Consider the following 24,919-nt stretch of genomic DNA (forward strand, 5'->3'; position numbering starts at 1 on the left):
GTCTGCGATGTAAGAACTGTCCATCACCGCTTCTGCTTAGTGATGGGCGATACTTGATTTTTTCTGTAATCGATTATTTCGATTACTTTTGTGGTCAGTAATCGATTAGTAATCGATTACTTCTCGATTGATAGTCTCTCTCTCTCTCTCTCTCTCTCTCTCTCTCTCTCTCACACACACACACACACACACACACACACACACACACGTCTCTCTCTCTCTCTCTCTCTCACACACACACACACACACACACACACACACACACACACACATTAAGATAATAAAGAAAAAGATCCGTGAAAAGTGAAAACATTATTAATGGCTGAAAACTTAATTAACAAATAATCAGATCTGCTGAGCCGCCTGCCAGTCATACAACTCACACACTGCCACAGCTGGCTGCTGTGCGGTGCGCACCCGCCTCAGTACACAGAAACTGTGCACGTACGAGTTGTTGTATTAGATTTGACTTTCGAATGTCTGAGGTCCCGGCTTTTTATTTTACTCGTACTTACACGCTATTAATTCTCATGGCGGTGGCTCAATCGGTAGAGAGGTGGCCTGCAGTCCTGACGGACTCAGGTTCGAATCCCGGCTGGGGCAGGGAACAGTTTAAGGATTTGAATTTCATGAAATCAGGCTTTACTGATCTACCAGAAGACCCGCCGACATGTCGTAAAAATACCCCCGCTAATACCAATACACCAGTCCTGCATGAGACAGCCCTAGCATGTACTTAATATGGACGGTGGGTGTTAGCGCCGAAGTGGTGACATGTAGAGGTGTATGGTATGTAGGAGGACTACTGGGCCTTGATAGCAGGCTGTGAAGCCTATGCCCTGAGTCGGACACATAAAAAAAAAAAAAAAAAATCTACCTCTTTTTTACACATATCCTTATGAATTAATCCATTTACTATCAAATAGATTAATATGTACTAGCTAAAATCCACTGAAATGCACGTGTCTATAATATATATTCAATGTATAATTTATGCTGGGAGTAATCGTTTGGTAATCGATTACTGGGAACTATAATCGATTAGTGAAAATTTTTACACTGTAATCGATGTAATCGACTACAGGTAATCGACTATGCCCACCACTACTTCTGCTTAGTCATGAACAAACACTGGATACGGGTATACGTGCCCATAACTAGACTCTGTTGTTGATAGACAGCCACTGTGTTGTGACAGTATGTCTCACAACGTGAACTATATGTCTCCTGATTTTACTCGGGAGTTTATAGAGAGGTATAGGGACTTCCCTTGCTCGTGGAAAATGCACCGTGCTGATTATTCAAACAGAAAAAGTATTCGACGTTTTTTTTTATTACAGCTTTCCTCTTCATTTTCATCATTTAACAGCGCTATCAATACCGCACTCCTCCGTCTTTTACCCATGAAGAGCATGAGTGTCCAGTTTCAGCCTGGGGGAACTGCAGGGTTGGAAAAAATTGCTGATTTTATTAAAAAAAAAAATCTTGTTTTTATCTAAATCGGATTTTTAATAATTAAATCGATTTTTTTCACTTTTAAGAAGACATTTTCTTGTACTACACCTTTGCCAGTGATAAGTGAAACTATATTCTGTTATCAGTTTTGGGATTTCTATCAAGAGTACCATACTGGGTCTTTTTTCCTCTCACTTGCTGAGGAATGATTATATATCAAAGTTCAAATAAATAAACTTACCAACTTACAAAATAATGTCCATGGGAAGTGGGAGTAAGTAAATGCACCGGAGACCAGCATTGTTTGGTATGGGGGAGGTTACTCATGCTACTGCATCACTGTGTGTCACATACTGATGAAAGTTGCCAACTTGTAATTTATATTTTGTCAAATTTGGATCATAATCATTAGACTGGAAAATGTTACTGTGTATTCAAAGAAGAGTTGAGCTCATATGTCAACACTGAACATAACCACATTTATTGTTATTATCAACAAAAAAGCCTTCCTTTCTATGTTTAATTTTTGAAAATTTGCATTGTAACAAAAGGCAGTGGTTCACTGGTGAATGACTTGATACAAGATCAGTACAAGAAGAGCACAAGACTAGCAGACTTGGTGCATCTGTACTATACACATCAATCACATTGTATATCTTCCTTTTTACTGTATTTGTTAAAAAATCAATTTAGATTTAAATCATGATTTTCTCACTCTGATTTAAATTGATTTAAATCATGTGTTTTAAATCATTTGATTTCAATAAAAACAACCCTGGGGAACTGAGAACTCACCTCTGTTCTCATGCTTCCACACACACACACACACCCACACAGACGACTGGCGCCTTGATGTCTGTCCTCATTCCAAGCATTAACGACAATCATCAGCGTGTGTCAGGTTTTGACTATGATGCTAGGAAATGATACTAGCCAACAAACGATAATCATCACGCCAATTGTCTGCGTGTGTGGCTAGCTTTAGACTGAGAGCAGGAATACAAGTGTGGGCGATTGTGTGTGTATAGTATATGTGCTGACAGAAGACGGTGTGAGCAGAGTGAAACAAAGAGTTCTGGGAAAGTGTGGAAGCATGCATAGAAAAGTCGGAGATGAGAGAGTGTTTTAGATTAGAAATATGAATGGAAAAGTAGTGAATGTGAAGGTGAATGGAGTAGTTGGTTATTGGGGTGTGCTTGCAGTAGTAGATGAGAATGGTAGGCTAGTGTGCTAATGGCATGGCTGGAAGTATGGTATGGTACGGAATGTTTCTCCGTACTCAGAACCTGACTACAATACCGTACCGTAATTTTGTACCGTACCCTCAATTATTTTTCCGTACCGTACAGTACAGGAAAAAAAAAAATAAATAACTCCGTACTTTCATTGCATCATAAGCAATTATAATTTACATCATTATAATCCTATATTTATGAACATTTATTATAGTACATGTGTGGATTTGTGAAGGAGCATTTAAGAAGTGACTGTAGGTGTACTGTAAATGTGCTGTTGACTGAAAAAAAAAAAAATTGCCTGTAGCAAAAAAAAAAAAAAAAAAATCAATTGTAGTTACAATATTGATCACCAAATATAATGACAAAAAACAAAAAGTGTAATTATTATTATTATTCACTTGTTTGAGATAGGTGTAAGATACTCATTTGTTGTGATTAATAAAATATATTTTGCTAAGAAATGTTATTGATTAGAGCCATGCAATATGATTTGGCTATGTTGAAAAGGGCAAAAAGGTATAAATTTTTATTAAACAAGCTTCATGCTATCCATAATGAAAAGCCAAGAGGAGGAAAGGGCTGGCCCGGCTGGACAGTATGTCTGTTAATTAAAGGAATTATATATATATATATATATATATATATATATATATATATATATATATATATATATATATATATATATCTATATATATATATATATATATATATAAATATATATATATATACCGGTGGAGCCTCTGTGGTACAGTGGTAAAGTCTGCCTTGTCGTACACTGAAGAACGAGGGTTTGCGCCTCGCCGGGGTAATAAACTTTGGGAGCGTTCTTCTGGCCACGTACTACTTTGGCGGACATCAGGGGTGCTGTGGTTTAACCAGTGTCGCATACCATAAAGTATGCTTGTACCCAGTCGGCTTGCGCGGGCCGATTACACTTGGTTCACAGACTACACACACATCCAAAGCCACTCGAACACTACAATTATACTTACAAGCACTTCTCACCCTACATACAATCTCTACTAAGCAGCCTAAGCCACTTGGTAGAAATACATTGGCTGTATCGTCCCCACTTCGGTAGGGATAGGCTGGTCCTGCAGTGGATACTCAAACGGCTGATGATATATATATATATATATATATATATATATATATATATATATATATATATATATATATATATATATATATATATTGTATGATACTAAAAAACTGAAAGATTAACTATCTCTTCAGGATCTGCTAGTGTACTCACTGAAGCCACAAAGGCATTAATAATTGCATGGTCGTGTTTTCAGCCTTGGGTACAGTACAGTATGGAATTTGGCCCATTCTTCCGTACCTGAATCATACCCTACCATACTTTGAGGAAAATATCAGACCGTAATTCCATACTGTACATTTTAACTTAATATCAACTGTACTGTACCATACTCCATACCGTACCGTACCGTAATGCCAGCCTTGCCTAGTGGACATTTGTGCTGGGAGGGGGTTGGTGATAGCCAATACCCTCTTTAGGCACAAAATGATCCACAGGTATACATGTTGAGTGATGAGAAGGGTAGGTGGTGAACTGAATGAACAGAAAACAATGACTGATTATGTGGGTCTGGATGAGAGAATGATTAGGTATGTACTGGATGCGAGAGTATACAGAGACTGGGGGAGTGGACTTTCTGATCACCACTTGATGGTGGTAAAAGTCAGGGTGCAAAAGTGATGGATGAGTAGAAGTGAAAGGCAGGAGGAAGTAGTCCATACAAGGAGTGTAGAAAGGTTGCAAGAGGATGAAAAAAAAAAGATAATATTATAAGAGAGAAGTGGAGAAGTGACTGGGTAAATATGATTTGAAGCAGATGGGGGAGGTGGGAGGTGTGTGCAAGATATTTCACAGAAGAAATATGTGCAGCATGTGAGATGTTGTATGGGGTAAAGAGAAGACAAAAGAGGGTGCATGGAACAGCATGGTGGAATGTGGAGGTGAGACAAGCTGTGGTGCAAACGATAGGATGGGAAGCTGACCCATGGAGGAGCTTGATAGACAGAACAAAGAGATATATAAGTATGGAGAAGATAGAAGGAAAAAGATTGGGTCACAGGGAAACACTGCCACAGGACCAATGAGCCCTTCATCAAGCCTGATGCAGTCAGTGACTGCAGCATAAAAAGGTGGCTCATCGATAAGTCTGATATGCAGGTTGATGCCATCGACTCCCTCAGGAAATGCTGTACATGGTACAAGATGGCATTCCTACACCTTCTTAATATCATCATGCTGAAAGCATTCATAATGTTTAGGCAGGTTGTTGGCACTGGTCTTTCTCTATGTGAGTCTGAGAAAGAACTCATTCACTTGCTTCTGGCAGAATATAAACGTGTTCAGTCAGCTGCACCAAGGAGACACAGTGCTGCTGTACAGCCTGACAGGGTCACCCTGGCAGACTACCTCTCATGTCACTGCATGACAAACCTCGGGTAAACATTTGCAGGGAAAAAAATGTACAGGCAGTGCCATGTTTGTTTGAGCAATCAGTGATGGCAGCAAGTTCACAAGGACTGCATTGCCAGTGCAGGGAGTGCAAGGTGGCATTGCGCACTGAAAGCCACTTCAAGTATCACACTGGATGAGGTACTAGGCAATGATGTTTGGAAAGGTGTAAAGTGTGTACATATTGAGAGTACTACATAAGAATTTAAAATACACCACACCCCCACTATTCGACAGGGATATGTTCCATAAAAAGTGGTTGAATAACAAATTGGTAGAATACCAAACCTATTTTTCCCATAAGATTGTTAAGAATTAGTGGGGTTAGGTTCCTGACCACTATTGACTATTGATTCCTCAAAAACTCGGCTAGGCAAATATTTTTAATTTATAGAATATAACAGTGTCTTTTTTTTTTCTTTTCTTTTTTTTCCAGGTTGGAGTGATGTTGACTGTAAGACGGTTGTATAATAACGAGAACATTCAGCAATTGTGCTTGTATTTCTTTTACAGATCTGTAGAATAGATATTACATAAGGCACAGTCGTTCCTCTTGTATCTTTCCTATAAAATTTCTAAGCTTATTCTTTCTAACTAGTATTTTTTTTTCTACCTTTTTACTGCAGGTTTAACCGGATGTTGTGGTGGATGAGGGACAGCCTTCCTCTTTTCTATCTTTTCCTGTTACCCATTGGTTAGATCTTAGTGGAATTAGCCTTGCTTCCAACATATAACCTCGTCATGGGCAACAGGCTTCCTATGTACTGTACCTCTCTCTCTCTCTCTCTCTCTCACATAGTTGCCTAGGTTAGTGGCAACTCCTTCCTTAGAAACAAAAAGTTTATTGGTACAGAGAAAATTATAGGAGATGCCATGACTCTAGCCGATGATATAAAACTCAAGACATTCCAAGGCAAGAAAACCATCATTTGCCAAGGGAAAATACTGAACCGCGTGTGGAAAAAAATTGTTAATTTAAGGACTAAAAAATACTTGTAACTAAACCGCATGTAATGTACATTGGAATGGCTGTTCTGAAGAGTACATGGCATGAAATACTGAAATTACTGTAGAGCAGTATTATGTATGAATGAGTTTTGTATTTTTTTAAGAGGAAAAAGTAGCAACATTCAGGAATGTTTCAGACAGAAATGGGAAAAAATATGAAAACATTAAACTGGTGGAAAGACGTCAGGAATTAATTAAGAGTAGAGAAATGATAATCTTTAGTGAAGAGGCTGCAGTGAAATGTTTTTGCTAGAAAACCTGGATGAGTGAAGCTCTGCCAGTGGAGTGGAAAAATGGCCTTGTACGTTCAGTGTTGTAGGTAATGTTCGTGAATGAAGAATGAGAATTACAACAGATATCAGAACACTTGATGAATTATTAACCGCGAAAAGTAATATATGAACATGTGAGAAGGACCAAAAAAAAAAAAAAAAAAATCAGTGGCATTAATGGATACTGGAAAAAGCTTGTGACAAGGTGAACAGGGAATAAGGAAGATATTAGTGCATCAGTATACGATGAAAAATGTAATGTCGACGAGTTACTAAAGTTTTAAGAGGTTTTATTCCTTGGGAGATAGATGTATGAATGAAAGGTTTGATAATAGTGATGGATGATGGACGAGGGTACGAGAGATCAACAAATACGTTCGTTAAACTTGTACAGTCAAATATTAAAGTACGCTCGCCTTGCCTGCCTCTCATCGCTCAATGTATAAATGTCTGAGTCTGATGTAGTAGACAGAGGTGCATTTTACCGCCCACAGTTGGCGCGATGTGATGCTGGTGTTTGATGGTGGAGGTGGAGGACTGGAGGGGTATGAGGGACGAGAGTGGGGTCAGACGCAGTTGAGATAGAAGGCCAGGGAAAGATTCACATTGTAAATGCTAAGGCATATGGATGGAGAAAAATATACAGGGAAAATCTCGGTAAATATAAATGACCCAGGAAAATAGATTAACTCACATGATTTAATGAGGGACTATGCAGCATATAGTCCAGTTAATCACAGTGATTGTATGGTGTGGGATACCAACACGACTAACCTTATGGCGATCCTGAAACAAGATGTCGAAAAGCCCTCGAAGTTCAGCCATGCACATTTAGGAGACACATGCCATTAAGGAAGACAAGCTGTTTACATTACTCTTTTTAATTATATTCAGACCGGATTATTTAAAAAATATCTTTGTATTGGGAGAATTTCAGTGAGAGTCAGTTTGGAATTTATCTGAAAATTCTGACCCCAAATGTCAGTACAGCAAAGTGTATATCATGCATCACTAGAGATTGCCGTATATATTAAGCTTCCCTATTTTTATTTTTTTTTTTTAGCCAGTCCGCGTGGCCAGATATTCATTACATTCAAATGACTAAGCCAGTATTCGTGGTGTATATGATTCATCTTAATACTCTAAATGCATTATTCTGCCAGTTACTAAACTGCAACATTGTTACGATACTGTGGATATGGAGCTGTGTTGTTGTTGTTTTAGATTCGTCCATCTAAAAGAAAATTATTATAGTATGGACAAGGACAGATGAAGCCCGTTAGTGAAATAGGCGAATTAAGGGCGAGGTTGAGGGGGGGGGGTGAATGGCTGCTGCTGCTGGTGGCTGCGGCTGCTGCTGCTCTGCTGTGCATCTGAGCTGCTGTTGCTTCTGCTGCTGCTGCCGCTACGGCTGGGCTGCTGCTGAACTGCTGCTGCTGCAACCGCGCCGGCCCCACGAACTCTGGGTTCGGAGAGTGCTCAGGCGTTTAAACTGGGGTTAATGCACCGCTCTTGGTCAGTAAATACTTCTTAGCAGTTTGTGTCTCCATCGTGATCCTTTCCGTTATTTAATTCATAGGTTGTTCACTGGGGCTCACAATTGGAGTCTTGTAATAATACAGATGACTAGCACACGAACCTATATTTTGATAAAAATTAAACATCTTCCATTTAAAGTGCCGATTATGTGCCGATTCGGTAAATGACTCCCGATTCGATAATTCGTCGCACCGGAAATGCATTTAAAAAGTCGTTACGTAGTACTAAGTTAATCATATCAGAACATTTGAACATATTCTCAGCAAATATTAATCCTTAATTTCGTTTAGTGTCTGACTAATTAAAATGGTAATGGATACCAAATGGGACTTTTTCTTTCTTGTAGCTAATTAGTGAGGGTAAATGACGATGCTCGGAAACGTTTGCTGTGAACAATGTTTTAAATGAAGCGACAACACTGACGTAATTAGTGTAGAGTTGCGATAGTGATAAACAAACCATATATAGGCTACTGTCTGACAACAACATATTAATTAATACACAGTGTATATGAAGAGATGAGGAGTGAAATAATTAGTGTTTTTAAGCACAGGTTGTTGGCTATAAATGACGTCCTTGTAATTCCTAAAATGATTAGTAATTGATTGTTGACTGACACATTTATTGCTGAAGGTACAGAGTAATAAACAACAAAAGGAGGTGGTGGGTCTTGCCATTCACCTTCAGCAAACCTAATTGCTGGTATACAGCCACTAGTTATAAACTTTGCATGATGACAAAAAAAAAAAAAAAAAGTAAATAGGTCGTGCCCCACACCCCATCAGCAAACAGAGACTGAATAATATACACTTAGTATATACAGTATATATTATAAAATGTAAAGGCTTTCGTGATAAAGATATAATGCATACAAGAGAGAGAACTGATGAAGGCAGGGAATTCAAGTTATCGATTACTGTATGGCATTAATTTTTTAAATAAAATAAAAGGCACATGACAATGAAAAAAAAAAAAAAGACTGGAGTAACAAGCTTTTGTCAGGTCCGGTTGTATAAATGACGTTGTTGTACAGAATGACCGAGGCAGGAATGGATCCACATAGGAAAGCAGTTTTCGGCGGAACCTCCTACTTTTCTGTGGTGGCGGGGAGGCAACAGAAAACGGCATAAAGAGCGGCAACGCGGCAGGGGGAACTAAGATCAAGGCCACGAATCATGCACTGTCACAACCTACTGCTGTTGCTTCTGCTGCTGAGAGAAACTGCATAAAGAGCAGCAACGCGGCAGGGGGAACTAAGATAAGGCCACGAGTCATGCATTGTCACAACGTACTGCTGTTGCTTCTGCTGCTGAGAGAAACTGCCTTCGGCCAATCTCATGACCTTCTGTATGGCGGTAAGTAGATAGAGTTTGTGTGTGTGTTATTCTTTGCGTGAGGGAAGCGACCGAGAACACCATTAACCAGGTACTAGAAGTGACCGAGAAAAATATTAATCGTTAGGGGGCAGGTTCGGATCAAATCCTTTTTTTTAAAGGTCAAATTCAAATACAAATACTTTTGATGTTGATACAAAAATACAAATACAAATACTTTTATTCCCAAATTCATTAATACAATTACAGATACAAATACCTACATATCAGAATTACATTTCATCATTAATGCACGGAAAATTAACAAATTGCCTGTAACAACACATAAACCAGCATGAAGAAATACAAATACAGATACAAAATCCTTTTTTTTTCCGGGTGCCAAAATACAATTACAAATACAAATAATTTGAAAATGTATTTAAATACACCTCAAATATAAATACAATTAAGTTTGGTCCATACCTGTTGGGGGTGTCCTTCTACTACCCACAGCGCTAAAACTGTTTTGTAAAGACTGTTATAATCACAAAAGATCGCTGAACTTCCTTAGAAAACATATGAAAGAGCCGTAGGTGTGACTGGTTAATTTTCTTTAAATCCGCCACCATGCACATCAAGAAGAAAAAAAAGCACCAAACCTCACCAAAACTGTTATATCGGAAATTATCAAGGCTAAGGTTGATCTACGCGCACGGTTGAAATGTTTGTGAAAAAGTAATGCGTTTCGAAAGTGGCTTTTCTCAGAGTCAATATTTATTATCACGTTGCTGGAAAAAGTGCTAAATGAGGAGCAAACTTATCTTGGAGACTATTAACTTTCAGTCACATGCGACTCACAGTAGGTATATAGGTGGACAGCTTATGTAATAGTTATATATACCATTTAAGTGACGCTTGACATATTTCATGCAAGTCCGCAACTGAGCCACAGCCATCATACCGACACCACCTGCCACAGCCACGCCGCTGACACCACCTGCCACAGCCACCCCACTAATACCATCTGCCACACCCACCCCGCCGACACCTCTCTCTCTCTCTTTCTCTCTCTTTAATAACAACAGAAGAAAGAAAAACAAATGATTAAAAAAAAAAAAAATCCATACACCAGATTACAGGTGTCCTCCATTCATAAAAAAACCTGTAACATTTGGATTTGAACCGCAGTATGTTGAAGTTTGGAGGGAAACCACTCTAAAAGTTGCTTGAAACAAAATTAGCTAATTTTTGTGTAGGAGCTCGAGTGGTGGACCTGTGTTATAAAACCTCACTTCCAGAGACTGCACTCCCAGAGTTTGCTGAGGTGCAATTTTGGAAATCCTTTTGGGCTAAATTTAAATACATATGTAATGGTGCCTGTAAAGGTCATTTATAAGTTCTGAGTACTTTTCCTTTCACTCACTTGTCGCCTAAAATAGGCACAATAATATTTGTACTTACTTTAATATTAAGGTTCCATGAATGTTACGGGCATGAGATTGGATTCGAACTGCCCGCCATCCTTAACTCAAATACCCGCGAAGCACGGCCCTCACAAGAGATCAGTAATTCCCTAGACTTGGGCTGAAAAATTCCTAGAGTGGACAAAAAGTCCCCAGATTAAAATTACATATTTAATTGTACTTATAAATAAGAAAATCATATTTTTTTGAAATCATAAGACGAAATGGGTGGTTTATACTTATGAGATTTATTTTTCATTATACAGTAATCTTTTGGTTTACATAGCTTTGGTATAAGTAAAAGAAAATAAAGCATTGTTTTCTGACCAGAGTGAATTCACTGTGAACTAAAAAAGAGGTAAAGTAAAATGAAACCCTGTTTTCTGACTAGAGTCAATACTCAATCAGGCTTTGGTATACCATAAACTAATAAAATATACTCATGAGTGATTTCAGAGTTATGACATGAGTAACTAAAGAGTACAGTAGACTTCCTATATATATATATATATATATATATATATATATATATATATATATGCTTTGTCCGCATTTCATATTTTTGCTTTTCCGCAAAATTGGACTAATATAAAGAACTAATGTTTTCTATGATTGCCTTTCTTCATTAGCTAATCACTAAGAATACTATGCAACTGCTTTATTATTATTATTATTATTATTATTATTATTATTATTATTTCTGGGTAAGATTTCAGTATATTTCGTAAGCAATTCCTTGTGGCACTAGCTTGTCAGTAGAAAAAATAAAACACTTCCGTACAAATTTAATAGTTTTAGTTCACATTTCATGAAAATGCTTAAGACTCCTCCCTTACACTCCACTCCCCCCACCTACCCATTCATATTATAAATACGCTGTTTTTGTACTTAGTTTGTCACTAGCCTACCTGGAGAGGGACCCCAAGCCGGGTAGAAATGGTGTATGGCTGTACAACACACCTTTCATTTTAACGTGGGTTTATTTCATGATATCCTATTACCACATGACATCCTGTTACAATTACACTTAACATACAAGCTCTATTTACTTTTATACAGGACTGATATGAAACTATATTTGATGATAACTCAAAATATCAATAATAAATCATGCACTTACTCAGCGTATGACGTAGTCCAACATGTGGAGGATCAATGTAAACAAACCGGCACCGAGGCCGAGCCGAGAACAGAGATGGACTGTGATTGGCTGTGAAGTCAAAATGTTTGACTTCATTAGCCAATGAAAATTCTCGATACAAAATATAGCTCACAAAACAGCTGACCATTAAACTCTTGGGCGATCGCCTCCCTGCCATATATGTGCTGCCCTTCAGTGGAAATGAATTCATCATTTTAGGCATAAATCCCTAAATTGTCACTAAGCATGACCAGAATTCCTCAGAAAATCCCCAGAAAGCTCATTTCCCCAGATTTATCCCTAGATGCACTAAAAAGTTCCAATCTGGGGACAAAATCCCCAGAAGTGGGAGAGCTGACGAAGCTGACATCACTGTTCTTCCGGTGTGGCGTAACGTTCCACTTTCCCCTCGATTCCCTAAAATCCTAGTAAAACTGAATTATTAAAAAAAAAAAAAAAAAGGGCATACGATAATAATCGTACTCGAAAACTCTTCCTCTCATATTAAATTCATACTGCCAAATTAGTTAAGGAAAAAGTTGATAAATGGAATTTTCCTTCGTCTCATTCCAGTATCGGATCTTCTCGCCATTGTCTATAACACGACGCGGAGCAGTGCTGGGCAGGAATCCTTCTTACGCTCATACTTCCCATGGATCTATAGGTTATTTTATCCTTCTAAAGAGGTTAGTACTTATACGTATATTCCTCATTGACACATTAAATGTAGCCTGAAGTAGTCTTAGCATAAACCGACAAGTGATTAACAAGAGAAATGAAGTGAACGGCTTGTTGGAAAAAGCCTTTGTTCACCGTGGCAGTGCTATGCTACAGTATCATTCCTGTACGCTAGTTTAAAACCAGTGCTTAAATTCCAAGTGGTAATTGAATAGAAGTTAATCAGTGATTGCATTTCAAATGGGAAATGAATTAATGTGAGAATCTTTACTTTTTGTAGGTCAAGTGGGAAGAATGGAAGTTTAAGGGTAAAATTACCTGTTCTAATTATAACTCTAGCTCATAAAAATTTAATTTCCCTCTACTACTTTTTCAAACAAATATCATAATATGTTTTCTGCTAATTTTGTAATTCGTACTTATTACTGTGAACTTAGGATCACATGGAGTATTAGTTTTCTAGAATGAATCAAATAAATTCCAGGACACTGGTGCTGGGGAAAGAAATGCCTGGGTAAGGTGCTGCCATTACCTCGGTTGAGAGACCCTAGGAGATGTTTCGGTGGAGACACCAACCTCATAGTTACATTGCTACATCAACCTCTGAGCCCTACGTAATGTAGCCTACCCCACTGACCCGTGTCTTGAGTATTCATAGTATTTTTCAGTAGTGGTGGTCCTAGGTAGGCAGGAGAATGTGTGTATTTTATAAGATTATAAGCTATTGTGATCCCTACCCTGACGTATGGAAGCGAGGCGTGGACCTTGCAAGAGGGGAACAAGTCAAGAGTGAGAGCAGTGGAAATGAGTTACTTGAGAGGAGCATGTGGAGTGACATGGAGGGACAGGTTGACGAATGAAGAAGTGAAGGAACGTTGTGGGGTAGATGTGGATGTGGTTGAAAAGATTAGGAGAAATACACTGAGGTGGTTTGGACATGTGGAGAGGATGGAGAATGAAAGACTGACTAAGAGGGTGTATGTAGGTGAGGTGGAGGGAGGGAGAGGGAGGGGTAGACCGAGGATGAGGTGGAGGGATGGAGTTGAGAGGTATATGAGGGAGGGGGGGGTGAGTTGGGGGGAGGGGAGTCAAATGGTGGGTGACAGAGTGACCTGGAGGCGTTTTGTCTGCGGCCACCCTTTGCGGGATTAGGGCGTCGGGCTATAGATAGATAGATAGATAGATAAGCTAGATTTTAATAAGGTATCATTTAAGGTAATTAGGTGTTATATTACCCTTTGTTCTTATGCATGCAATAACGGGAGTTAAGGGAACGGGTCGTTCTTTTACTTGGTATTCTGGTGGCACTCGGTATGAAAGGGAAAACGACCCGTTGTTAACCACGAACTTCCCATTACACATAGCCCACGACAGAAAAGACTTCTCCAAGGTTAGTAAATTGTACTAGCTGTTAGGACAGGTCAAAGGCACGCTTTATAAGTTGGTAAGTGAATTAGCTGTTGAAGAGGATACTTATGAGGCTGCTTTGGCTATGCTATAGATAGGGACCAGGTCATGACCCAGTTACTGAAGACTCTGATTGAATTCCTCATACCTAAACATCTATCTATCTATCTATATACCTAGGCTGCTTCCCCCAAGGAAAGGGAGGTAGCCGAGACAGGACGACTCACTCTCCATTTACTCATCCATTCAAACACATTCATTCGCATCTTAGCCCCAAAGGGGAGAACGGACAGATCCTCACCGCATCACACCGCACCAGGGTCAACTGCGCAATGCAATCAGTGACATCCGCAGCAGGGCCCGACAGCAGAACTGGTTTACCCCTGCCACATCATAACAGACCCATCCCCTTACCCGCACCTGACCTGACTAGCTGATCAGACCAAATGCGGGAGAATATCCCCTCAGGGCTGCGTCATCACTTATTCATTCACAATTTCTCTCCATTTATTTCTGTCACGCACAGCCACTCTTCCTTGCTCAACATGATTTTGATTATTTGCAAAACTTTCGGATTGCTGTAAGTTACAAGCTTTACGAATATGTAAAAGCAACAGATTGAGTGCCTCCTAGAATTGTATCCTTAAAGTTATTATCGAGAACCAAGGATATATTAAATGGTATGTACCAGAAAGATCATTTCTTCTGTGAGGAGATTAAGGATGGCTTAATGCAACTTTGCAAACACTTGCAAGGAACAGTGAGGCCTGTTGAAAGCAAACAGAAAGTTCAAATAGAGAAAAGGACCACTAACCAACTGCCTGTGAAACTTAAGTCAGTCTCAGTTAAGCCTGTAAATAAACAGGATGTTGGCACTTTTATTAGCTCTTTAAAATCTGAAGAGAAATTGCCAGGGACAAGGAATGGATAACCCGCTGACAATAAAGAAGTAAAGACTTCCATGGTAAAGGGCAAGAAAGGTGTATTTTGTAGTGATCAACATTTCACTGTATTTTGTCAGAATTATCCTGATTTTGCCTCTAGAATAGCGGGGCTGAATGAAGTGGGATGTTCTATGATTTGTATGAATTCAGGACACACATCCACAGACTGTAAAACTAGATTAAATATTTGTTTCAAGTGTAGGAAGGGAAACAGTCATAGTGCTTTGTGTCCAAGAATGATAAAAGATGAGGTTTCTAAACAGGCAAGAGTCAATATGATGGTTGCAAAATTAAATAGTCCAGTAACAATGCCAGCTGCAGGGCCAGTTGCAGATGTGAAGGTAATGATAGAAACTAGAAGTGTATCAACATGTATTGTTTTTGATGCTGGTGCACAGTAATCCTTTATTTCTGCTGATACTGTAGACAAATTAAAGTTACGCATTATAGGCAAAGTAAATCTAGCTATTAGAAGGTTTTTAACTATTAAGAAAGCACAGTCCTTTGACTTAGACCCTTAATACACCTTGGCCGGTATAAATGCCGTATAATAGCAGCTGTACTGAATAAGATGGAGAGCATATTATTGGTAACTAATCGAAGCATATCTACTGTTTTTCCGACAGCTAATTTACTTGATATATTTGATAAAGGTAAACCATTTCTCATGCGATCTCCTTTTTACTCTTATGTCAGCAACACTGCAACTGAATTAGTGAAAGAACTGTCCTGCAAGCAGGTCTTCTTTACTTGGTTCAAGTTGATAACAATGAGCCATGATTGGCATTACCTGTCAGTGCTTATTTATAAATGTTCAACCTACTGTATTTTCCATATGAAGATGGAGTTAATTTATAATGGTAATCTAATGTTTGTTATGGGTGGAGAAATGAATCCCATAGGCTGCAGTTTGAACACTTTATCCAGAAGACTGAAGTCTATGCACAACGATTCGTGTGCTTCATTTTAAGCACTGCAGCAGGTACTGCTTTCCATCGTGATTACTTCCTGGTCCCGTAGTGGTGTGGTGACACAAGGACGACCTGAACAAAGACCCTTCGCTCTTGTGCATTCCTCCCGAAATTGACTTGTATTTTTTACGGTTCTGCTCATGCAGAACGATTGCACTACCTGTTCGAGATTTTCTTCCCCTAACTAAAGGTAGATCACGCTACCACTCATGACCCTATTAGCTGGATATGTGTTGCTTGCCATCTCCATACCATGGTATATACTACGTCTGCTGGACTTTTTGTGATAAGGTGTAAGATGTAACGGTGAAGCGATCATCGCCTGACCAAATATGGTTCACATTTCGTCTCTGGATGCAGCAGTTTTCGGGAGTCGATGTTGAGGATTCGGAATTTCCTAGGTTCATTTACACCGTCTTCCCATAGCAGCAAATTATGAAGCTTCAGGAAGTCAGGCTAGCCAATCACGAATATGTAACTGTGGCAGAGCTCTCGTAATGTTTCATGTGTTACACGTAATCTTCAGACAAAAGAGAGACACGGCTTTAGTCTTTGATTGTACACAGACTAAAAAAATTATCGGCACTCTCGTGATAAAATCTGACACAGCGGACGAGAGATCTGAAAATAAACCTCTGAGTTAACGTGCCTGGTTGTTATCCCTGATCTGCCTTAGGTCCTTATTTATAGTGGCATAGGAGGTTTCGTAGCACTGCTTACTAAGCAACTTGTTTTGCTTTAGTATCACTGTCATTTATGTTACTTAGAGAGTTTGATTATCAATACAGTTTTCATAAAAATAATGAGGATGTTGATATGTAATGTGGATCAGACTGACACAACATTAAAACTCCTACTGCTCATTCGAAGCTCAAATTGCCCAAGCTGAAACAGTTTCGTAGGCAACACACTTCTCACATTATATGCAAATCGAGCACAGTCTGAGGTAAAATGCTATCCTAAAATAAACGAAAATGCCAACCGATCGCCCCCTCTGCGATGTTATTACAATCTTCGTCAGACTGGTGATATACCATTCTCAGTTTCATAATCCCTGCACTGCTACGTTCACGTGTTACTGATTTGAATATTATTACTGAAGTACTACGACACATACTGTATATACTTTATATGCATCGTTCATGGGGTGTTGTATATACTGGACATTAGGTCTATATAGTTTGTCATCAACCCAGTCTTAAAATGCTGATGGTGATTGTCATTGCATCACAACGTGTAGGAGAATCCTAAGATGCTAACCATGGATACGATGGGTGCCAAGCAGACAAATAGCACTTTGATTTCTACAGTATATTATCTAGTGGATAATGTTTTGCTGTTTTGAGATCTTCCTTCAAGCATAATGTCCATTGCTATGAATTATTAGTTATACACGATATGAAGGTACGGGAGTTATATCTGGAGGGAGGGAGAGAGAGAGTGAGAGATGGGGGGGATGGAGGGGCGGACAGATAAAAAGGGTGGGGGGGGATCAGGTGTACCAACTCTAACTACGTATTCACGGCTTCTGTGCCAGTGTTAGTTGCAAAGAGCATCGAAGCATGGGGTGCCGATAATTATTTTAGTGGGTGTACATATATTACAACCCTTGTGTGTGTGTGTGTGTGTGTGTGTGTGTGTGTGTGTGTGTGTGTGTGTGTATTTAACTAGGATATATTGCTTCTTCGGTTTAATGTTTAGAACTCGGTTTGGACCACTGTGCACTATTATAATTATGTTTTATGTATGTTATGTATTTTTCTGGTCAGCATCTATCTGTCTATATCTGCTTATCTATCTGTCTCTCTAGATGATGCAGTGCTCCTTGCACGTAGTAGACAAGAATGTGATAGACTAGTGTGATAGACTGTGAACGTAAGTGTTGGTAAAAGTAAGGTGGTGGTTATTGAGAAAGGAGGTGACTCCCAGTATGATGTTATTTTGGAAGAGAAAGAGTTGAGTTGGTGGGAGAGGTTAGGTTCCTGAGAAGTGGAAAGCAGAGTGGCATAGAGAAGGAAAGTGGCTGGTCCTATGAAGTCCTTGATGAGAAGCAGGGGTCTGAGTGCAGAAGTCACAAGAAGCATGCAAGAAGGAGTTTTGTCTTCTTTAACATATAGGTAGGAAACAAGTGTGGCATGAAAAAGAACATTCAAGAATAATAACAGTGGAAAGAGGACCGTTGAGGAATGTGTGTAGAATGCGGAGAATGGTGCGAATGTAGAAAGTTGTGTAGTAAGAAAGACCATAAACACCAGAGGCAAAGAGATTGTGATTAGATGGTGTGGCCTTGTTGAGAGAGGGAGTGTGCATACATTGACAATAATGTTACATCTGGGCGAATCTGACGGTGGCGTGTTCGGCGAAGAAGGTGGATTTACTGGCAAATGACTGTGCGAAAGCAAGGCATGGAGAGTGATGGGGCTAGAAAAATGACAGCAGATCGATCCGGTTGGAAAATTTTTGTACGGAGGAGTGTATGACAAGGGTTTGACACGCTTATTCTTTCCCTGGGGAAGTGGTAGTCGTAGACCCCAGCTGACAGGTAGTGTGTAGCGTGTAGGTTTGGATGTGTATTATATTGGGGTGGAGTCTGCATTTCCGGGGGCTTGAATGGTGCGTGCATGAGGGAGTACTCCATTCAGCTGGGTAGACGTTTGGTTTGATTCACCTTCTATCAGGCTTTTTTTGGCTCTCTGGATCATACCTCACCCCATCCCCAGGTGGAAAAATAGGTCTAGGTCAGTGTTTCTCAAACATTTCTCTTCATTCCTCACTTGTGGGGATCTTAACATCCTCGTGGCCGCCTTTCAGTTTTCGCTCAAGGCCCTCACAAATAATGATGAAAACTTTTGGTGCCTTCCATTTATTTTAATGCTTACAACTATCAGTCAGAATGCATATTTTGTTACATATCAATAGGATGAATGTTACGGTTTGCTTTCAGTCAGTCGACTGATTCGAGAGTCACTGATAACGCACATTTCATATCTGAGTCCACATCCAACCCGTTTCGGCTTTTACTTTTTATGTGTAGAAGGATGGCGAAACCAGATAAACATAAATATGTTGTGGAAAATGACAAGAGGACCCTAAGTGCAATTTCACAGACACATTCTGATTTACTATGCGCACTACCCCGCCATGGCCCCCCTAAAATCCTGTCGTGGCCCACTTGGAGGCCATGGCTCCCAGCTTGAGAACCAATGGTCTAGGTGATTACGATGATGATGAATTCTGACTCCTTCCCTCGCAACTCTCTCTCTCTCTCTCTCTCTCTCTCTCTCTCACCCATCATACCTCACATCCTAATCTCGGTGCTGGAGAGGGACACCTTCATGTGGTGGCACCGCTGTGTCTGGGCGACTTTATTCTGCAATCCACTGGGATCACGTCCTAGTGAGCTTGGGGCAACGACAAGAACCACAGCAACATAAAGGAATCAGTTGCGTAAATAAAAACATCGAGGATAACAACAAGAAACACAACAGCAAACAAACAATATAATATAAACAAGAAGAAAAACAACAACAACAAATGAACAGCATATATAATAATGGTAATAATGACAAAATTATAAAAATAACAACAAAACAACAGCAACACTAACAGCAAAACTCAGACGAGAAGAAATAGAATCTCAACAGTAACACCAGCAGTCCAGCACTAAATTGTCCCTTCCCTCTCACATTTTCCTTACCTCACTTAATCTTGCCTCTCACATCCCAGCTCTCCTTCCAATACCTCCCCTCTCATCCCCACCTTTTCTCAGTAGCCACGTCTGCAGGTGATGTTTATATTGTGTATGAATAATGTCGCGGTTATTGTAATTATGGAAGTGCTGCTGTGTTCTTGAACGCTAGTGATTTCCTATGATAGAACTAAAGGTCCTAAGGAAAGACTAGATTATCATCATCGTCATCATTATCATCATCGTCGTCATCATCATCATCATCATCATCATAATCATCATCATTATTATTATTATTATTATTATCTGGAAAAAAGCATATGACAAAGTGGACAGAGAAGGATTGTGGAAAGTTTTGCGCATGTACTGTGTAGAGGGTAAGCTGTTAGGTGCCGTTAAGAGTTTTTATGATGGTAGTGAAGCATGTGTCAGGGTTAATGGGCATCTAAGTGAATGGTTCACAATCAGTGTGGGCGTGCGACAAGGTTGTGTGATGTTCCCATGGTTGTTCAATGTATATATGGATGGGGTGATGAGAGAAGTGAAAACACGAGTAATGGAGAGAGGGATGGCATTGGTAATGAATGGTGATGGATGGAATATCTCAAATTTGTTGTATGCTGATGATGCAGTACTGCTTGCAAGTACCGGACAAGAACTTGGTAGGCTAGTGCAGAGTTTTGCTGATGTCTGTAAGCGTCGTTCCTTGAAAGTAAATGTAGAAATGAGTAATGTGATGGTTATTGAGAGAGAAGGTGACTCCCAGTGCAATGTAACAGTGAATGGAGAGAGACTGGAATTAGTGAGAGGGTTCAAATACCTGGGTACAGTGATAGAAAAGAGAGGAAAATGTGCAAAAGAAGTTGAAAGTAGAGTGACACAAGGAAGAAAAGTAGCTGGTGCAGTGAAGGCTTTGATAAGAAACAGAGGCTTAAGTGTTGCAGTTGCACGAGGCTTACATGAAGGAGTGTTAGTGCCAACTTTAACGTATGGATGTGAGATTATGATGTGGCATGAAAATGAAAAGTCAAGAGTAAGAGCAATGGAGATGGGACTGCTGAGGAATGTATGTGGAGTACAGAGGGTGGATAGGATACGAAATAATGTGATTCGTGAAAGATGCGGAGTGAGGAAGTCGGTGGACACCAGAACTGAAGAGAGTGTACTGGGATTGTATGGTCATGTGGAGAGAATGGATATCAATAGAGTGGTGAAGAAGGTATATCTGAGCGAATTCGAAGGAGGGAGGAGGCGAGGTAGGCCAAGGAGAAAGTGGAGAGATATGGTGGATGAATGTCTGAGGAAGAGAGGTTTGGAAGTCGGTGAGGCTAGGGAACTGACAGGAGATCGAGCTGGCTGGATGAATTTTGTGAGGAGATATGCATGATCAGGGATTTCTGGCACCCCTTTTTAACGTGGCAGCGTCTGGATTGACTCTGTAGGATACGATATGTGAAGCTACAGAACGTGGTGAATGTTTTTGGCGTATCCGATAGAACCAGGATTCCGGGGACTTGAATGATGAATGAATGGAAGCGTGGCCCATTGGATTGTGCAGTTTTGGGCTGTCTGGACATTGCTACTCTTCACCCTGCCCTTGGGTGGGAAAGGAGGTCCGGATGATGATGATGATTATTATTATTTTTACTACTACTACTACTACTACTACTATTACTACTACTACTACTACTACTGCTGCTGCTGCTGCTGCTGCTGCTGCTACTACTACTACTACTACTACTATTACTGCTGTTATAATTTTTTAAATTGCGGTCACACGACCTGCCAGCAAGAGGTTCCGCGTCCGAATCCCAGGCAGTTCAAGAGACCCTTTCAGCAAATATTCTTTACCTCAGCCTGTTCATACATAGAACTGAAATAGAGACATGGATCTTATATTCAACGGTCGCGTGGGACTACTGGGACTTACCAGTAGTTAAACATATATCACGGTGACCCTCGTGTAGATGCTAAACATTAACTTAAGCCATCTTCTGTTTCTTCCTCCACTCCCACCCTCACCTTTCACCCTTCATCTCTCCCCTCACCCACTTCCCTCATCCCTTTTATTTTGTACCTCTATATTTGTACCATTGTTATTTACAGCCTGTTATTTTGTACCCCAGTTATTTATACAGAAACATTTTGTACCCGTATTATTGTCTTCTGTTATCTAGCAACCCCATCATTAATACTCTGTTAGTTTGTACCCCTATTACTTACACCCTCGCTATTTTTCCAGCTATCATTTAGGGTGATTCACTACTAAGGGCCTAGCAATAGTATCAGTATCTTAAATATTAATGAAAGATTTAAGTGGAATACAGTACGTACTTTCTTCACTTCATTACATTATATGCACCGTTGCTGGAAGTTTAGAAAAAGGTCTCCTTCAGCGTTTAAACATAACTGAGCCCGATGTTACAAACTAGCAACTTATCTACAGGGATGGCCTCATTCTCCCTAAAACTTTCTTTTTAGCTAGGTAACTGTTCGAGACTTGTTATTTCGTCGCTGTCCCTTTGAGTGGCCCCACAGCCAGGAAAAAAAAAATCAAAACAGGGGAATTAAAACTGATGGTCAGTTACTGAGTTGGCCATAATCACTGACTCAGTGTTGCTGGCCGCCTGATGTCCATTCAGCGCCGCTTTGTGCAAAGTACAGGATTTTATTTCCAGCACATGTACCCTCAAATTAAAATGACGAGCGGCTTCCCAAGTGCAGTACATGGTTTCACAGAATGATGTTTATAAGAACGGAATTTCAGTTAAATCCGTTCATTAATAAATGATATACTGGCATTATTCTGGGACCCTAGAGCAGTGAATCACCATACAGTATGTACCCACTGTATTTATCTTTTTTATTAGTACTCATTCATTTTGTACTTCTACTATTTGCATCCTGTTACTTTGTATTCTTTGCCTTCCCTCACTCACCTTCTCTCTCATTTTCTTTTTCCCTCCCCCACCTTCCCTCACTTTTCTCCACTATCTCGATTCCTCCTTCTCTAACCTACTCTCTTTCTTCTCATCTTCTCCCTTATCGTGCACATTCTTCTCTCTCTCTCTCTCTCTCTCTCTCTCTCTCTCTCTCTCTCTCTCTCTCTCCCTTCCTCCCTCTTGATACTCAGAGAGGGATCTAAGGGAATTAAGGGGATTTGGTGGAGGTAGTGGAATGGCCGTGGGGATGTGATAGACAGACAGGTAGAAAGATAGATAGATAGATAGATAGATAGATAGATAGATAGAGAGAGAGAGAGAGAGAGAGAGAGAGAGAGAGAGAGAGAGAGAGAGAGAGAGAGAGAGAGAGAGAGAGAGGAAATGGCGAAAAAGAACACCATGCACCAAAAAAAATATGCCATGGAAATTTCATAGGAAAGGCTGAAATCATATTGTGTACTATTTAGCCTGCAAAGGAAACACATCGTCAGTTTAAGAAATATATTGTTCTATGGTTACTGATACGCCCTCCATGTTTTGAACCGTAAATCATCTTAATTCATAATGTATTATTCAGAAGTGAACCTGCTTAGCTGGAGATTAAAAGACAAATACATATCCAGGCAGCTTTTAAATGTTAGTACTTGTCAGAGTTAACCACGAGAGAGAGAGAGAGAGAGAGAGAGAGAGAGAGAGAGAGAGAGAGTATGGGAGTGGGAGACTGAGGGTGACGTGATGTGATGTGATGGAGCGGTATGTGACTGAGGGAGGTGGGAGTTGGAGAGAGGGAAGCCTGATGGGGGAGAGAACAAGGTGACATGGAGGCGATTCGCTTGTGGTCACCCCCTCCAGGATTACAGGGTCAGGCTTTAGGCGTATTCTGTAGATAGACTTGTCATCCACCAAGACTCACATCAACCTTTCAATCAAACGACTGTGTAAGTAATTCCTGATAGCAATGCCCTGCTAATTCTTTGTAGTTGATTTAGAGAGTTTTTGAATTAGAAGGCCTTAATATACCGGTATCCTTAATTAACAAAGTCGGAACAAGTAATCTTCCCTAATGTGAATAAAATCCTTTGGACGTAACAAGAAGTAGCCAAACAGGCACAAAATACTAGACATGCGAGACCGTAATATGGAGTGTCACTAAATTCTAGGGGAGTGAAACGTATGTTAAAAAATCTTAGGAGGATGTGACTGACTGAATGGGCCGTGCCAGAAGATGCTCCCGATTCTAGAAAATATATTATCGGACTGAACGGGTTAATTCTTTCAATCGACTGTTGTATTTGTTTCATTCCTTCAGTTCCCTGACGATTTTGTTTAGGTATTTGTTTCATTCCTGCAGTTCCCTGACGATTTTGTTTCAGCTAAGAATAGACTTTTCTAAATGGAAGGATTAGTTACAGCCTTCATTAACTTCTGCATTCCAAAGGGTGTCATGCAAGATCAGCAAAATCTGATCTGAGATGAGAGAAAAAAAAAATGTGTTATGGGATTAAAGCATTCAGTAGACCTAATGAAACATAACCGAAATGACCACCAGATTTGTTGTTGATATGATTATTACACTGGTTTACAAAATATCTGAGGCAAGCATGAACTTAGGTGCTCTAACCTAATTTTGGGGTGCTGATTTCAGATTCGAAATCCATTTTCACTCATCACCTCTAGTTTTTGAGGTATACATGTATACATGTAAGTACATGTATACATATAGGCCTAGACCCAAAATATTCGCCAAAAATCCATTTACCGTCCTATTTTCTTGGAACTTGGTTTAAAACGCGCGCCACAACAAGCACTACACGCAGAAGGACTGGGGGTCTAGGAGCACTTTCGTACCTAGGAAACACAGTGTCCAAGAAAATCCTCTGGTGGACATGAACAAGGTGCTTCTTCCCCTTCTTCATATCAAGCTTGGCCTTATGAAGAATTTCGTGAAGGCCATGGACAAGGATGACGCTGCCTTCCAACACCTGTACACTCTGTTCCCAGCTCTCAGTTCTGTTAAGCTCAAGGAAGGCATCTTCGTCGGACCTGAGATCTGGGAGGTGCTGAAGGATGAGGTATTCGAGGAGAAGCTCACCTTGAAGGAACTGTGAGCATGGGGAGCATTTAAGGTAGTCTGCCATGGCTTCCTTGGTAATACACAGGCACTAGATTACCAAGAGCGTGTCGAGAAGTAGTTGCAGGCTTATCAGGATATGGGGTGCCGAATGTCTCTCAAGATTCACTTTCTCCACTTCCACCACAACTTCTTCCCCCAGAACCTCGGAGCAGTAAGTGACGAACATGGGGAAAGGTTCCACCAAGATATTACTAAGATGGAGAGCAACTACCAAGGCAAGTGGAACCCCAGC

The sequence above is a fragment of the Coenobita brevimanus genome, chromosome 112 (assembly GCF_032717465.1).
Source record: "Coenobita brevimanus isolate Jiangsu-jjx chromosome 112, ASM3271746v2, whole genome shotgun sequence".
Lineage (NCBI taxonomy): Eukaryota > Metazoa > Arthropoda > Malacostraca > Decapoda > Coenobitidae > Coenobita > Coenobita brevimanus.